Consider the following 18,725-nt stretch of genomic DNA (forward strand, 5'->3'; position numbering starts at 1 on the left):
ACGTGCCGCAGGCCCCGCCCACAGGCCAGGCCCCGCCCACTCCCCCGCTGCCAGCACGTGCGGTTGGCTGGCAGGATAAGCCCGCTCCGATCCCGCTGCCTTCACTCCGCCCACCCCCGCCCCTCGATGCCTCCGAGGGATGACCTAGGGGCACCTCGGACAGCGACGTGGAGAACGGGAGGAAGAGGACTGGGAAGAAGACACCTGTGAACCTGCTCCGGCCTCGCGCAGCGCACCCACGATTCCAAAGATGCGCTGCAAAGTCACGTTTTCCATGTCTCCAGGAGTCAGCTAAAAAAAATTTCCTTCACCCTCCTCTTCCTTCCCTTCTTCCACGTCCCTCCTCCTCCTTCTTTCTCTCTCTCTCTCTTTCTCTCTCTCTCTCTCTCTCTCCCTCTCTCTCTTGCTCTCTCTCGCTCTCCCTCTGTTTCTCACTTTCTCCCTCCTTCCCTCTCCCTGTCTCCTCCCCTCAGTCTCCCTTCTGTTTTCCTCCTCTTCTTTAGTTCTCTTTCTGCCTCTCTGCCTCTCCTCTACTCCCTATTCCCCCTCCTTCCTCCCTTTTTCCCCTTTCTTTTCCTCTAAAGCTTCTCCTTCCTTCTTTCTCCTCTCTCTGCTCATCTTTCCCTCTGCTAACCCTCAGTCCTCTCCCCCCCTTCCATTCCATCCTTTCACCCTTCATTTAAAAGTCCCTGAATACCCGTTTCTCCTTCCCACCCTCACATGAAGGACTCAAGGCAAAGAACTTGAACCAACTTTCAAAAGCTCAGTTACTCAGCCAAAGCAGGAAGTGTCCATCACTCACCTGCCAGCCATAAATTAAGAGAACTGACAAATGACGGACTGGTGGCCAGTTTCTCCTTACATTTTCATTCCTCCCTGCGGTGCTGCACTCGTGCCCTCTCATCCACTAGTCCTGCTTGGCTGTTCCTGGTGAGTTAAGCCAGCCAAGGAAGCAAAGCCAGAGCAATAGGACGAGAAGGCTGGAACTTCAGATCAGTCATGTATTAACCACCCGCTGCGAGCTGAAAACAGCATTAGGCACCGAGGCCATCTAAGAGGATAGGTGCTCCCGGTTAAGTTTATATCCCAATTTAGTAAACACTGCCAGCAGGTGCTACAGGACAGGACTGTGTGTGGCTCAAGGCTACCAGTTTGCTGCCATGTCGAAAGAGGAAATATGTATGCCTAGAACTGCCAAGTTCCTTAGACGTTTAACATCTACTCTCTTTTGCAGAAAAACTTACACAGTTGGCAAATGCAATGCATTAGTATTTTTTAAAAAACATTCTCACCCCCAGACAAGCTTAGATTTTCCCTTTTGTTCGTTGTGCTCCTCAGTAATGCTATCATGTGTAGCCCAGGCTAGTCTAGAACGGGCTGTGTAGCCAAGGGTGGCTTTGAACTCCTGAGTACCACTACATGTGGTACTTGTGATGCTGAGGATCAAACCTAGGGTTTTGTATATGCTTAGCCAAGTGCTCTAAAACTGAGCTATCTCCTCAGCCCCTAACTTGACATCTTAAAGTTCCCTTTAGATTTAAAAACCAACTCTCTGAACACGTTTATCAAAGTACTACGGTACTTGTCTTTGAACATTTTCCAGAGACCTCAGATTCCAGTTCAAGAGAAATAAGCAGCTCCAAGATTGAAAAAGCTGACACCTGGGTGAAAAACTGTAGGAAGCAGAGGTGGCGCTCAAGGCTCTGTCTCTACTGAAGAACTACAAAGATTACCAAAAGTCAGGAAATAAACAACAACAAAGAAAAGCTGTGACAGCCTAAGCTTCCGGCCTGGGGGAAAGTTTTCAAGGGAACTTAGGCACAGCTCAGCCCAGCTGTCTCCCTAAACTGGGAGGAAGGGCAGTGGGAGAGTAGACATTTACTAGAATTTGCAAGACCAATGACAGAAAGGGAGTTGAGAAAATAGACATTATAGAAATTCACAGAGTTCTCTACAGTCCAATCAGTGAAAGCATGGAAGGAAAACACCTGCCCCTAAGGCATAGATGTCAAAAGGTTCAGAAGGAATCAATACTGGAGCTCACAAAGGGCCAATAACAGTTGTTACTTTACACAGCCGGAGTGAAAAACAGACCCTCACAGAGCATCGGGGAACTCAGAAGTGGGAATTAGTATGTGATTAAATGCACTGGTCCTGCCTGAAAAAAAAAATCACAAAAGAAAAATAAGAAAGAATAGAATAGTGTCTGGGGATTTAACCATGTCCCCAAATAAAACACAAAAATATCTATAGTATTTTAAAAACATTTGACGCTCATCAAGGTGAGGTGGGACTGGTAAGTTTAGGCCAGAAGATGCTCTTCTAGCATGCCCAAGGTTCGGTACCAAGGGCCATAAACACTAAGAGAAAAAAAACCCATCTGTAATACAGACTGAATACAACCTGAAGAAGAGGGAATGTTTTCCAAGTTCCTCCATACAGTAGCCAATGACAGCATAAGAAAAGAAAACTACAGATAAGGATCCATGGAACTCTCACATGTTGCTGGTGGAAATGTAAAATTTCAACCACTATGGAAATCAGTATGGAGTGTTTTTCAGAAAAACTAAAAACAGATCTATCATAAAACCCAAATCTCCCACTCCTGGGTGTGTATTTGAAAAACTCATCATCACAGAGATACCTGCACATCAGAAAGACACGTACATGCTTTCTTTCATTTGTGGATCCCAGACTTTACACAAACCGATAAAAGCATGTGCGCATAGAGGACATAGAAGTAGAGTGAAACTGCCTAGGGGAGTGAAGGGGACTAATAGGAGAGGGGAGAACAGCAAAGGAGACTGGGAAATTATGGGGCAAATAAGCTCAAAGTATATTATAGACTTGTGTGAAAATGCTCTTATATAACCCAACACTGCATATAATGCACATTTAGGCCCATATATAGCTCAATACTGTAGATAAAACCTAGTACTATATGTAATATACATATTATTCCCCCAAGGTCTTTCAGGAAAATAAGTTATAAAAAGTTTTAACACAGGTTTAGTAAACTGGGTTGATGATCATCAAATGGATTTATTCCATAAATGAAGCATGGGTTTAATATTTAAAAAAATAATCTGCCATATTAACAGCCCAAAAAAGAAAAAGCATGTATGATCATCTCTATAGATAGAAAATAAACAAGAAGAAAAATCTTTGACGGAACTCAGAATCAATATAGACACAGCTCTTAGGAAATTAGGAAGAAACTCTGTGAGCCCAACAAAGAGAATCTTACCAAGAATAAAACAAACAAACAGACAAAAACCTTTCACTAACAGGCCTGTCTATTGCCAGTTTCTATTCTACTTTACACTGGAGGTTCTAGCCAGACAGCTAAACAGAAGAAAAAGCAGTCATTTATGGTGGAAAGGAACAATAAAACTGTGAAACTGTGGTGTTGTGTGCAGAAAAACTGGTGGAATCGTCAAATAATCCACCAGGACTAGTTAATCTGACTTCTCATGGATGTAGGATACAAACAAAGCCAATATACAAAAATCCATTGTATGAGATCTTCAGCTTTGACGGCCCCTCCAGCAAGATTCACCAAACAATTTAAAGAATAAAAGCAAAACGACAAAACCTATAATCCTACACAAGTTCTTCTAGAAAACAGCTTTCCAACTCATTTTCTGAGACCAGCATTACCTTTGCACCTAAACCAAGGACAGTCTCAAAAACAGGAATTCTGTTCCTTCTTCAACAGCAATGCAAAGATCAGCAGAGATGTGAGCAAACTGAACCCAGTAATGTATAAAAACAATTTTAAATCTTGCAAAGCATATTTCCAACAGAGGACTTATATCTAAATGTATTCCTGGGTATGATGGCTGATGCTTGTGATCAAGCTCTTAGGAGGCAGAGGCAGGGGCATTGCTTCAAGTCTGAGGCAAGTCTGATCTACCAAATGAGTTCCAGAAAAGCTAGCACTACATACAGAGACTGTAAAAAACAAAACAAAAAAAAAAATATGAATTCTAGGCTTTTCCCTACTTTTTCTTCTGACAGGTTTACTGTGTCTGGTTTTATGTTGAGGTCTTTGATCCACTTGGACTTTAGTTTTGTGCAGGGTGATAAATATGGATCTATTTGCATTTTTCTACATGTAGACATCCAGTTAAACCAGTACCATTTGTTGAGGATGCTATCTTTTTTTTTCCCCACTGTTTTGGCTTCTTTGTCAAAAATCAAGTATCTGTATGTGTGTGAGTTTATTTCTGGGTCTTCTATTCGATTCCATTGATCCACCATTCTGTTTCTGTGCCAGTACTCTGCAGTTTTTAATTACTATTTCTCTGTAGTACAGCTTGAGATCAGGGATGGAGATTCCTCCAGACGATCTGTTGTTGCACAGCATTGTTTTAGCAATTCTGGGTTGTTGTTTTTTTTTTTTCCATATAAAATTGAGAATTGTTCTTTCAAGGTCTGTAAAGAATTGTGTTGGTATTTTGATGGGAATTGCATTGAATCTGTAGATTGCGTTTGACAGGATGGCCATTTTCACTATGTTAATCCTACCGATTGGCACAGGAGACAACTTCCTGAACAGAACACCAACAGCACAGGTTCTAAGATCAACAATCAATAAATGGGACCTCATGAAACTGATAAGCTTCTATAAAGCAAAGGACACTGTCCTCAGAACAAAACGACAGCCTACAGATTGGGAAAGAATATTCACCAACCCTATATCTGAAAGAGGGCTAATATCCAAATATATAAAGAACTTAAGAAGTTAAACACCAACAAACCAAGTAATCCAATTAAAAAATGGGGTACAGAACTAAACAGAGAATTCTCTGTGGAGGAATATTGAATAGCAGAGAAACACTTAAAGAAATGCCCAAACATCTTAGTCATCAGGGAGATGCAAATCAAAACAACCCTGAGGTTTCACCATACACCCATCAGAATGACTAAGATCAAAAACTCAAGTGACTACACATGCTAGAGAGGATGTGGAGAGGATGTGCTGGTGGGAATGTAAACTTGTACAACAACTTTGGAATTCAATTTAGCGCTTTCTCAGAAAATTAGGAATAGTACTTCCTCAAGATCCAGCTATACCACTCCTAGGCATATATCCAAAGTATGCTCAAGTATACAACAACGACATTTGCTCAACCATGTTCATAGCAGCTTTATTCATAATAGCCAGAATCTGAAACCAACCCAGATGTCCCTCAACTAAGGAATGGACAAAGAAATTGTGGTACATTTATACAATGGAATACTACTCAGCAATTAAAAACAAGGAAATCATGAAATTTGCAAGCAAATGGTAGGAACTAGAAGAGATCATCCTGAGTGAGGTACCTCAGAAGCAGAAAGATACATATAAGTGTCACTTATAAGTGGATATTAGACATATAATATAGTGTAAACATATTTAAAATCTGTATACCTGAAGAAGTTAAGCAAGAAGGAGGACCCTGGGTAAGATGATCAATCCTCACTCAGAAAGGCAAACAGGACGGGCATAGGAAGAGGAAGAAAATAGGGAACAGGACAGGAGCCTACCACAAAGGGCCTCTGAAAGACTCTACCCAGCAGGGTATTAAAGCAGATGCTGAGACTCACAGCCAAACTTTGGGCAGAGTGCAGGGAATCTTATGAAAGAAGGGGGAGATAGAAAGACCTGGAGGGGACAGGAGCACCACAAGGAAAGCAACAGAATGAAAAAATCTGGGCCCAGGGGTCTTTTCTGAGACTGATACTCCAACTGAGGACCATGCATGGAGTTACCCTGCACAGATGTAGCCCATGGCAGCTCAGTCTCCAAGTGGGTACCCTAGTAATGGGAACAGGGACTGTCTCTGACATGAACTCAGTGGCCTGCTCTTTGATCACCTCCCCCTAGAGGGGAGCAGCATTACCAGGCCACAGAAGAGGACATTGCAGCCAGTCCTGATGAGACCTGATAGGCTAGGGTCAGAGGAAAAGGGAGGAGGACCTCCCCTATCGGTGGACTTGGGGAGGGGCATGGGAGGAGATGAGAGAGGGATGGTGGGGTTGGGAGGGGATGAGTCAGGGGGCTACAGCTGGGATACAAAGTGAATAAACTGTAACTAATAAAAAAATAAATTAATTTTAAAAAACAAATATGTTAGAAACAAAAACCCTCTAATTGCAACAGTAGAGAAACCATAGGTCTCTTATACAGAGCTATACAAAGACAGTGCCGAGGGGTCCCAACTGCAGTCTGACATTCCGACAGATGCTCAGGGCAGCAGTCATCAGGAAAATGCAAATTCGCACACACTGTGGTGGGAATGATACAACAAGGGCATGAGATGGCTCAGCACCTACAAGCCCTTGCCACCCAAGCTTTATGACCTGAGTTCAGTTCCCAAGAGACCAAACGAAAAGCCAGATGCAGCGGTAAACGTCTGTAACTCCAGCATGCCTACAACGAGATGGAGACAGAATCAGCTGGAAGTTCATGTATGCATCTCAGCAAAAACCAAGAGAGACCCTTCACCCAAAACAGGTGGAAAGAAAGAACAAACTCCTGAAAACTTGTGATACCTCCCCATGTGCGCGCACATGCACGCATTCACGTGCATACAAATAAATAAACAAATGTAACAAAAAAATTTATGGAAAACATTCGTGGGTGACAGATGTGTTCATTATCTTGCTTATACTGACAGTTTCACAGGTGCATACGTATATCAAAATTTAACAGATCGTACATTTTACATATGCAGGGTTCATTTTACACTGATTATACCTCAACAAAGCTGTTGAAAGACTCTGTATTTCTCTGCTCCCCTAACAATTTGGATGGGCTCAGCACCCACAGATGGCGCTTCTTTCAGCATGTCTTACAAACGCCAATGTTTAGCATTCTGCCCATGCTGAAAGTTCAAACCTTCTCCTCTAGCATGACTCCTGGTGATGTCACTCACCTCAATATTCCAAAAGCATTTAATATCTGTAATTAGAGCTTTTATGGCCAAAGCCTGGCTTCCAGCGGCTGCCCCCAAACCAGGCTTAGGCTATAGGCATTGGATCCCCTAAAGCCAGAGGTACAAGCAGTTGTAAGTCTCCTGATGTGGGTGTTGGAAACTGAACTCAGGACCTTTAGAAGAGCATCAGGTACTCTTAAGTGCTAAGCCCTCTGCAGGGTTTGTTTGTTTTGTGTTTGCTTTTGCTTTAATTAATAACTATAGTTGACATATATTGAACACTGATCTTGTGCCATGCGTTCCTGGGAGTGTTTTGGATGTTAACTAATTTAATCTCACAATAACCTTGTATTAGAAGCAAGATAATCACCCCCAGTTACACAGGAGAGAAGACAATATGAAGATAAGTGATTTCCCCACCATCGTCCCACTAATAATTGATGAGATGTTTAGTATTGGTTGTCAGCTTGACCAGATGCAGGGATTCCTAGACAATCAGTAAAAGCCACTTCTGTTATGTGTACAGATTAGCATGTGGCCAGAAATGGAGGGAAAAGGACAAGAAGAAGTATATACACATGTACACTTGATCCTCAAGCAGATAGGTTTTTTTGTTTTGGGTTTTGTTTTTGAGATTGTCACATGTGGATGTCAGACTCCAGGTTCTCCAACCTTAGAACATGGACTTGTGTCAGTGGCTCTCAACATACTCCATATGTGTTGAACACTAGCGTAAGGGAGCACATGGGTTATGTCATTTAGCACCTGTTGCCACCTAGGAGGGAGCTGGGACTCCCGGTTTGTAGAGGCAGTAAACTGACACTGGGAGGGGTATTGGACATGACACGCCCAAAGTCACTCTGATCAAATATGAAATAGATTATTATAAAACCCTCATCCACGGACAAGAGCCATGTCATGCCGCTTTCTTATTTTTTTCTTAACACACTTCCTGTTTGTATAGATTATTTTTCTATAATGTAATTTCCACACAATCTTTTTGTAAAGGATTTTTTTATTACCCTCTCCAAATTTGAATTGTCCCCTTTGACACAGGAACTTTGTTTGTCGTTGTTGTTTGCTTTGCTTTGTTTTGACTTTTCCAGACAGGGTTTCTCTGTATAAACAGCCCTGGATGTCCTGGAAATTGCTTTTTAGACAAGGCTGGCCTCGAACTCATAGAGATCCACCTGCTTCTTCCTCCCTAGTGCTGGGATTAAAAGTATATGCCACCACTCTTGTCCAGGAACTCTGTTTTTTAAATCTACACAACAAATACAGCAAATATCCACATGTAAAGGGCCAATTAAGGAATTTATAGAAAATCTCTAAACTTAGACACCAATGACTTAGAAATGAAAAGCAAATTATGAAAGCCATTTTGTGTGTACGTTCACACATGAGCATATGTATCAGTCATATAATCACTTAATCATATCCATCAAGTCCTGCATTTTATTTCATGTCTGTAAACTCAGCACTTGGAAGGCTGATGCTAGAGGGCTTCCATGGGTTCAAGACCAATGTGGGTTACATAGTGAGTTCTAGGCCAGCTCGATCCACGGAGTGAGACCTTGTTTCAAAAAAACAAGAGAAAGAAAGGGGCAAGGGCTAAGGTTCAGTAAGAACCTTAGGAAGAGGAAGGAGAGAGAGAGAGAAGGAGAGGAAGAGGAAAGAAGGAAGGGAAGGTGCGGTAATAAAATTATATCCATCTATGAAAAGTCTGTATTTGAAAGAACACATCCCAAACTCTTCAACAAATCATGGGAATTGGGTAGAGGGTGGACAGGTGCTGAGGTTTCACCACTGATTTCAAACGATCTTTACTGTTTCCCCCCCTGTGGTGATCACAGGTAGCATTATACTAAATGACAACATCTCTCACTCCATCTGTGGCCCTGCCAGCTCAGCGAACAGTGCTTTATTGAGACCTAGGCATCTGAGTAGCTCAATTTGCACTTGTTATTTCATCCACCCACAGAGGCTGCTATTGAACTCACCATCAGTTAATATACCTGGGTCCTTTTCCCAAACCTAGAAAGAGCGTGGGTAAAATAACAACAGTTAAAACCAATTCAATGATTGTTTTTTTACTGTTGAGAACAACTTTAAAATAACAGGAAATCCTTGACATTTCCTGAGCTTTTGCTACGTCAACCCACCTTCTCTTTTCTGTTGATGATGTTTATGATTTTTCTCAAGCTGCTTCTGGGTCCACAGATCCCTTTCAAAAGATGAGAAAGTATAGGTGGGTGGTGTGCAGACCTGATTTTCATTGCGTGTGGAGGTACTTTAATTTTTTTTTAATAATTTTATGTGTAGATGGAATGCTTTCTCTAACCCCACAAACATTCAATGTTAACAGAGACTTGTAAATGCTTCCATATTTTTTTCTATGACTACTCAGGCATAAATATTATTTTTGTAAAACCTAATTGATGTTAAAGAATATTCACTATTGTGCAATTTCCTTTTGGGATGTGGCTGTGTATTGGTATCATTTTATGTCATCCCACACAGGTCATTACGCTTTGTGAAATATGCTTCAGGGGCTCATGTGTTTGAGTACTTGGTCCCCCAGTGATGCCCTCTGAAGAAGACTTAGGTAGTGGGGTCTCACTGGAGGAAGTGAGTCACTGAGGGGGTGGGCTTTGAAGGTTGTAGCGCAAACCCACTTCCGGCCCTGTGGCTCTGCTACCAATAAGACAGAGTAGACGCTACTGCCACCATGCCTTCCCCAACAGGATGGAGTGGTACTCCAAGAACCCACATAGAGGAATAAACCCTTTCTCCCTTTAGTTGCTTCTGGTACTTTGTCACAGAGACGGGAAGAGTAGCTAATACATAGGTCACTCTTCCTGCAAGCAGCACTGTCTCAATACTTTTGATTGGCTCTTTTACCATTGGCTCTTGTGTGGAGGGAAAAAGGGAGTAAGATCAGTGGTGACAGAGAGGAGAAAGAAGGAATTACAAATCTAAAGTTTCACAAGTCAAGGAGCTTCAAAAACCCCTCTGATCAAAAGTTGTGTTCCAAAATCTCTGTTCTGGTTTGGTCTTCAGTTTCTTTAATAAGCTCTCCAACCTAAAGAAAGTGAAGAAAGGGTTTATTTGGTGCACACTTCTGATCACAGTCCATCTCTACAGGAAGTCGGGGCTGGAACTGTGGAGGAACACTGCTTACTGACTTGTTCCCTGGCTATACTAGCTAACCTTTTTATATAGCTCAGGCCACCTGCCTAGGAATGGCACCGCCCTCAATGGGATGGGCCCTCTGGGCAGTCAAGAAAATGCCACAGAGACGTGCCCACAGGTTAATTAATAGAGGCAATCCACCAACCAAGAGGTTCTCTCTTTCCAGGTGTGTCAAGGTGACAACAAAGATTATAGTCTCTCCTATGCCTGGAGAGCCATCTGAACCAACAGATTCTTCGCAAAGAATGTTGCTCTTGTTTTTGCATCTGAGAAAGGGCCTATTCCAGAGACTCCCAGAAGTCTCCTTTATTTTCTCAGCCTGTCCAGGTACTAGCCCATCCATGTCCCGGGTTCCTGCATTCCTTGTAGTCCCTAACCACCTCCATTCCAGTATCTTTGTTAGTCTACTAAAGCTTTTGGACTCTTCATTGCCATCTGGCTCTATTTCTTTGTTTGCCCAATTTGTGCAAACTTGAATCTCTGTAGAGAACACCTTGTCCTTGCTGCAGTTGTCCAAGACCTAGCCTGGCCAGGTAAGCCAAGGAGAGTATGTTTGTTCCTATGGGCTTGCAGCTATGTGTATGGACTGTTAAGTTTGCCCACTCAAAACCATCTGATTTTGTTTCTGTTCTGTTGCCGCGATGAATACCCTGGCTAAGGTAACTTATAGAAGGCAACTTATTTGGGCTTATGATTCCAGAGGGATAAGAGTCCATTGTGGCAGCAAGCAACAGGAATGGCAGCTGGAACAGACCCTGAGCTTCTATATTAGATTCAAAGTCGGAGCTGAGAGCAAACTGAAAATTACACAAGGCTTTTAATCTCAAAGTCTGTCCCTAGTGACATACTTTCCACACCAGTACCATACCTCCTAAACCTTCCCAAATGGTGCCACCCACTTAACACCAAATTTTCAAGACTATTCCCAAGACTATTGAGGGAAGGCCACTTTTCACTGAAACCACCATACCATTCATTTGTGCCAATTGCATTATATGGGCAACGTCTGAGATGGACGTGGTAGATTTTTGTTTGTTTGTTTGTTTGTTTGTTTAGTTTCTAGGTAATAAGGATTGTTTTGTTATAAAGTGGAAATTCAGGAAGTCAGAAGGTTAATGACTAAGCATAACGCCAGAAAAGAAAGAGGAAGTAAGGGAAGAGGTTGAAGAGTTTTACCTAGCCTCACAGGCTGTTTAATAGGAAGGCGCTTCTGAGAAAAGGATCTGCACATGATTTCTCGGGCTGTATGGATGTCACAGAGTACACTCATACAGGCCAAGATGGACAAGGTCACTTGCTCGGCATGGTTTTTTTGTGCAGCCAAAAGACCCAGTGAGCATAAGATGCGTGAGTCTGCCGCTGTGTAACGCGGTGCACTGTTTCGCAGTGAACCATCTTCCTTTAAGTAGAGGTACACTCTAAAGTAACAACAACAGCAACAACAAAAACAGTCGGGCAGAAAATACAGAAACCAGGAGTGCTGCCATTGTTATTGTTATATCCCGTTCGTAATTATATGTTCTATTCTTGACATTATTGATAGCACAGTTACAGTATCACAGCGCTATCATTACAACACATGCCAGGAATGAGCTTTAGGTGAAAACGCCACGACGGCTATTGTATATAAACTAGGTAGAGTGTAGTGAGACGTTTGTGTTCTTTAAGAGACCAGTTATGTTGGGAGTATGCTTTTGTTTCAATTCCAGCTGTGGGATATGGGGCTGCTTCAGATTGACCATAGCATCTCATGCTCTATCAGGAGTGTGCTTTTGCCAGCTGAAGATAGTTTACATTTGGAATTCTGGGGACTTCAGAGGGTATATAATGCTAGAGCCCTAGAGGAACTCTAGAAGCTACTGCTACCCCTGCTGCTGCTGCTGCTGCTGGTGGTCCCTGCTGCTGCTTTTGTGGTTTGCTGGATTGTTGGTTGCTGGTTATAGGTTATAGATATCCTGCTGATGAATATTAGACTTCCCCCAAGGAACTTGGCACTTCTAATTGTCAGGAAGTAGTCTAAAGAGATCAATGCCCCGTTCCCCCTCTATCCTTCTTTCTCTCCTACCTAGTGTTGGGGGGTTGGAAGAGATTGGGGTGGAAAAAATGGTAAGTAAAATAACCCAATAAAGTAGCCAAAAGCTCTGGATACCGGCCACCATACAGTGAGGAGCCGCCGATATGTCCACCCATCTTCAATGGATGGTCATTCAAAACTGCTCCAGTTTCCTAATCTAGAGGAACAAGCAGACATACAGCATGGAGCCCAGTACTCTGAAGGCCGGCAACTCCTTCCGCTATAGCCGGCTGATTCATTGCGAGACTGTGGGAGCGGAGCCCACGCTGATGGCAAAGGGGTCGTGGAATGCAGATCCAGTCAGTGAAAACCTGACACTTCTTATGTGAGGACCACCATCAACAAGAATGCTCCAACCACCCTCAGCAGCATCAGACACATGATCCGAAAGAACAAATACAGCCTGGATCTTCGAATGGCGGCCATCCACAGGGCCAGTGCCATCCTGTGAAGCCAGAAGCCTGTGGTGGTGAAAGGGAAGACCCGCCCCACCAAGAGTTCCTGAGCATATCTCAGAAACAATAAAGAATCCACTGACTTTATCAACTACCAAAAAGAAAAAAAAAAAAAAAAAAAAAAGAAGAAGAAGATACGTGGTCCATTGTTGGCTAGACTATCTTTAAGTGGTACATACCTGTATTTTGTAATTTTGACTAGGACATGGGTAGTAACTAGAATAATTTCTCAAAACATCCTAGGAGGGTGGTTGAAGAGGATGGAAGGAAGAAAGTGGGCCTGAGTAACATTTGGAAGGTGGAGAAAGAAGATGCTTTGATTGATTCTATGGAGGTGTAGGAAGACAGAAGAAGGTCCCTAGGATTCCTTCTAAATTTTTGACATGCACGGTGGGTGGGTGCAGCGCTTCTTGAGATGACACAGGGAAAAGAGCACGCTCAGAGGTAGGCAGAAGGTCGGGGGAGACAGAGAATGCAGACTGCAGATATCTTCAGCAGTTGCACCCTGAATTAAGGAGCCTGTCCATTCTCAATGAGCAAGTATATTAAGGGAGTATTTTCTCATCTGTGATGCAATACCTGAGAACAGCAACTTAAGGAAAGAAGGGTTTATCTGGGCTCATGTACTTCATCACGGGGAAGGCATGACAGTATGGCTGGCTCGTGCTTGTGGCAGCAGGAATATGAGGGTGCTCGTTCACATCTTAGCAGACCAGAAGCATCGCTGGCCTATAACCCTCAAGGCCCACCCACTTCTTCCTTCCTTCCTTCCTAAAGATTCCACCACCTCCTTAAACAAGCACTGCTAGCTAAAAACCAAGTGTTCAACATGAAACTGTGGGGGCATTTCACACTCAAACCATGACCAGCCCAGCTTTAACCAGGAGAACAACTGGGCTAGAAAGAGGGGTCAGTTCTGAGGGCATCAGGAGAAGAGATGGCTCACTGAAAACAGGCTGTTCAGGTATGCCCACATGCATGAGACTGCAAGCTCAGGGCACGCTTGTCACCGGTGAAGACTGAAAACTGTCATCATGTGCTCCAATGATAAACAGGGTGCGTGGATCTACCGAGCGTACAGGAAGACGAGCCGCTTCTCTTCGGCAGGAGGTCTGAAATTTTTCTTTTCTGTGTTAGTGTCTGCATGTATGTATGTATGTATGTATGTGCCTAGTAGCCTCAGAGATCAGAAGAGGGTGGTAGATCCCCTCGAAATGGAGTTATAGACGGTTGTGAGAAGCTATGTGTGTGCCGAGAACTGAACCCAGGTCTTCTGCCAAAGCAGCAAGAACTTTTTTTTTCTTTAAATATTTTTTTATTAATTACACTTTATTTACTTTGTATCACTTCTGTAGTTCCCTCTCTCCTCCCCTCCCAATCCCTCCCTTCCTTCTCCTTCTCCACGCATGCCCCTCCCCAAGTCCACTGGTAGAGGAGGTCTTCTTTTCCTTCCTTCTGATCCTAGTCTGTTAGGTCTCATCAGGAGTGGCTGCATTGTCTTCCTCTGTGGCCTGGTAAGGCTGTTCCCCCTCAGGGGGAGGTGATCAAAGAGCAGGCCAATCAGTTCATGTTAGAGACAGTCCCTGTTCCCATTACTATGGAACCCACTAGGAGACTGAACTGTCATGGGCTACATCTGTACAGGGGTTCTGGGTTATCTCCATGCATGCTACTTGGTTGGAGTATCAGTCTCAGGAAGGACCCCTGTGCTCAGATTTTTTGATTCTGTTGCTCTCCTTGTTGGAGTTCCTGTCCTCTCCAGATCTTACTGTTTCCTACTTCTTTCATAAGATTCCCTGCAATCTGCCCAAAGGTTGGCCATAAGTCTCAGCATCTGCTTTGATAGTCTGCAGGGCAGACCCTTTCAGAGGCCCTCTGTGGCAGGCTCCTAACTTGTTCCCTGCTTCCTCCTTCTTCTGGGGTCCATCCTCTTTGCCTTTCTGTATGGGGATTGAGTATTTTAGCCAGAGTCCTCCCTTTTGATTAATTTCTTTAGATGTACAGATTATAGTAGGTTTATCCTATATTATATATCTATATGAGTAAGTATATACTGTGTGGGTCTTTCTGCTTCTGGGACAGCTCACTCAGGATGATCCTTTCCAGTTCCCACCATTTACCTGCAAATTTCATGATTTCTTTTCTTTTCTTTTTTTTTTTTTTTTTTTACTGAGTAGTATTCTTCTCCTGAAGAACCTGAGATTCTAAAAGGAAAGAAGCCAGGTGTTAAAAGAACTCGGAAGAACACTAAAGGGCTATTAAAGTTCCTTCCGGGGAGATTTGGCAATGATAAAGATCCGGATAAGATAATTCGAGTTTGAAGTGGCTGTCCTAGTAACAGAAAGCCATGTTCTAAGTCCCCCTAATTCAACTGAACTATGACAAGCACTAAGAAGCAAAAGACTTGATAGAGTCTGAAAACAAGAGGATTCTTCTAGCAGTGAATAAGGCACATTCCCATTTGAAAGTTATTTTTAAGAATAAAATATTTTATGTGTCACAATATGGCTTACATATTAAATAATACTATAATAGGGAAATTGGATATATTTTAAAGCAGAAGAAAACAGAGAGAAAAAATTCAAGTTACAAAATCCCTTCCCCAATAACAGATTTAAAAAAAAAAAATCACTGTTTCTAAATGGCTCCATGTGACAAGTGTATCCAGTGCCTAATCATGTCTAAATTTCTGTTGCTCTAATGGCTGGTGGAATTTAAAAAAAAAAAAAAAAAAGCACCCAACTCAAATAGTTGCTGCTTCAAAGGGTGATCCATGTTGGGCTTTGACATTTGAAAATGTCTCTAACTTCTTCAATACACAGAAAGTTGAACTCATATATGCACCACGTTCAGGAAGGAGAAGGAGGAGGAGGAGGAGGAGGAAACAATGACAGAGTCAACTGTTTCTTTCAAAAGGTTAAGTGAAAAATACTCACTGTCCTTTTTTCATGACCCATGTATACTTTTCCCTATACTCTGCCCTTCCCATGACCTTACATTACCCTCTTACAGGCTCCGTTCTAGATTCTGCTTTATCCACATTTACAGCGTTTAAATATGGCGTAGGCTTGGACTCACATATGACGAAGAACACGCATTGTTTTTGTTTCTGAGTTTGGGTCACCTTGTTGAATCTTATAGTTTGCATGTCACTGAAACAGCACTTTGCATTAGGGTTAACTGACATGGGCCCAAAGTTTTCTGACAGCCCAGTGGCCTATTATTGCCGTCTGCTAACCTTTTTCTGTGTTAGAAAGTAAAATATTTACTACTTTTCCTGTCTCTGGGACAAAACACCCGACAGAAACAACTTAGGGGGAAGATTTACTTTAGTTCACAGCTTCAAAGCAGGGAGGATGTAGCAGCGTTTGTGGCACCAGGAGAGGCTCACAGGTGTGGCAACAGGATCCGGAAGCTGCTAGCCCCGCCCCCAGTGGACCAGGAAGACCGGAAAGATCCAGCGGTACCTGGGGCCAAGCTATAAGCCTCTAGGCTCTCTGGCCACCTCAAATCTACTTCCTTCCGCTAAACCCTCTTTTGTTTCCACAACCTCCCCAGCAGCACCACCATCTAGGGGCCAAGTGAATCTGTGGGGGACAGACCTTTCCCATTCAAAGCACAGCAGAGCTGAAACCGCTGGGTTGTGTTAGAGGAATCATAGGGACACATCCAGCTCCCTCACTGTGAAGATAAGAATTCTGAGGATGAGCAGTTCAGGAGCCTCGTCTAGCTCTAACTGGAGCGGAGAGGCAGGATGCGGTGGCAGAAGGAAAACTGGCATTAGACCAGGCTAGCTCAGTGTCTGGTCCGTCCGGTGGGGAGATTTCAGGGAGCTTTTGGCACCACTCTGGGTTAGCTAGCCATACGTGCGGAAAATAAAAGCTCAGGCTTGAGAAGGTTCTACTTCGGATTGAAGTTCTAGCATCCCTGCGAGCCCTTTGTGAGGGTGAGTGTTTCCTGACCTCTTCTAAAATGATTACCTCAATACAGCCATTCATTTAGTGTGTGAGTGTGTGTGCGCGCGAGAGCGTGTGAGAGACAGACAGAGACAGAGAGAGAACATGTAGACAACTTTCTGGGGGATGGTTCTCTCCTTCCATCATATGAGTTTCAGGGATCAAAGTCAGCTTGTCAAATTTGGCTGCAAGTGCCTTTACTCACTGAGCCACTCAGTCCTTAATCCAAAAGTGTGTGTGTGTGTGTGTGTGTGTGAGAGAGAGAGAGAGAGAGAGAGAGAGAGAGCGGGATAAGGGGGGTGGGTGTCAGAGGACAATTGTGGGAATAGTTTATCTCTTCCTACCACGTGGGTCCTGGAAGCCAAACTCAGATCCATCAGGTTTGCCTTTACAGGCAGCACCACAGCTCTGCCTGCTTTTGAGACACACACTTTGCAAATAGTTTCTCCTACGTGCTGGCTCACCTTCCTGTGTCTTCCACAGACCAACGGTCCTTACATCTTAATGCAGCCCAACTTATTTTTTTTCCTCAGTTGTTTACAGTTGTGGTGATCTGTCTAAAAGGTGAACCCTCAAAGCCAATATCACCTAGATTTTCTCCTACTGCATCTTCTAGAAGTTTTACAACGTAATGTTTTCTTCTTAAATATTTGCTGCATCCCATTTTCGCTGACATTCACCACAATTTCCCATATTAATTGTTTCGTGGGTGATTTTTTTTTCCCTTTGGCATTTATATTTTGTGCTGCACTCTGAGAATTGGGTTTCCTTCTTATTTTTAGCCTGGCTTGCTTTTTCATTACTTCCCCATAGCTATTTCTTTGATAACAAGCTACTGCAGCATCTGCAAACTGGCTGCCTGCGCTGACTTCTTTAGTCATTAGCATATTACGCAATTAGTAAGAGATTACACATCCCTCATTTACAAACGGGAGCGGCTCAGGCCCTCAGAGAAGCACACTCACTGTGTGTATCTGACACAAGGGAGCCCGCACAGCTGAGAAGCTGTGAAAACCCATCCAGGGTCCCTGGAGTGGAGCCCTCAAAGAAAGCACGGTGTTCCCGGCGAGTTTGCGCTGGTCTTATGCTATTAATGAAGCTGCCCTCGGCCTTTTTTCGGACTAACACATATGGTGACAGGTGGAGGGACTACAAATAGCCTTGGCCTGAGAATGGAAAAAATGATAAGCCATGGCCACAGCCTTCAAAGTGACTTCATGACAGGAATGCTAGAGGCAGACATGGGGCTTCAGTGCAGCAGGCCTCCCGGAGAGCAGCGAGTCCTCTGGACTGACGCACCCGCAGGCCTTCCCCGCACTGAGACAGACAATCTCAAGATGCCAGTTATGAGATGCTGAGTTCAGTGTGTTTCATGTATGTACTTCTTCAAATAACACGTTCCTAAGTCCCGGTGGTTCCACCAAAATTGGCCACTTTGTGTGTGTGTGTGTGTGTGTGTGTGTGTGTGTGGAGGGAGGAGCACATGTGTGTGCAAGCATTAATGCATATCGCTCTGCAGATGCTGTCAGCTTTATTTTTCTTCCTTTTTCTCCTTTTCTTTGTTGAGGTGGAGTCTCTTACTGGCCTAGAGCTCATATATTAGACAAGACTGACCCAGGCTAGGTACACCTGGGGTCCTACCTGTCCTTTCCTCCTCAGCTCTGCGATTACAAGGACATGCCACCACGCCCAGGAGGGTTTGTTTGGTTGGTTGTTGTACATCTATCTACCTATCTATCTATCTATCTATCATCTATCTATCTACCTATCTATCTATCTATCTATCATCTATCTATCTATCTATCTATCTATCTATCTATCTATCTAGTGTGTGTGTGTAGCTCAGACAACAACAAGAAGGGAAGTTGATTTCCTTTTTCTACTGTGTGGGTTCCAGAAACCAAACTCAGGTGATCAGGTTTGATGGCCAGCGTCTTTCCCATTTGGCTATTTTTTTCCAGTCCCACTGATTTTTTTTTTCCACATGGGTTTTGGAGTTGGAACTCAGATCCTCATGCTTGCAAGACAGGTATTAGACCTATGGAGCCTCCCCATGCCTAAATGAGCCACTCAGGACCTTTCCTGACAGTGAGCAGCCCGACTGCTTAGAGCTGGGATTTGAGGT

General features: G+C 43.5%; 1 pseudogene; it reads left to right on the top strand.

Moving 5' to 3' along the window:
- The first annotated feature begins 12,293 nt into the window (after positions 1 to 12,293).
- LOC110559976 (large ribosomal subunit protein eL28-like) lies at positions 12,294 to 12,694 on the top strand (annotated as a pseudogene).
- The last annotated feature ends 6,031 nt before the right edge of the window (positions 12,695 to 18,725 follow it).

This window comes from Meriones unguiculatus, chromosome 19, assembly GCF_030254825.1.
Source record: "Meriones unguiculatus strain TT.TT164.6M chromosome 19, Bangor_MerUng_6.1, whole genome shotgun sequence".
In the NCBI taxonomy this organism is placed as follows: domain Eukaryota; kingdom Metazoa; phylum Chordata; class Mammalia; order Rodentia; family Muridae; genus Meriones; species Meriones unguiculatus.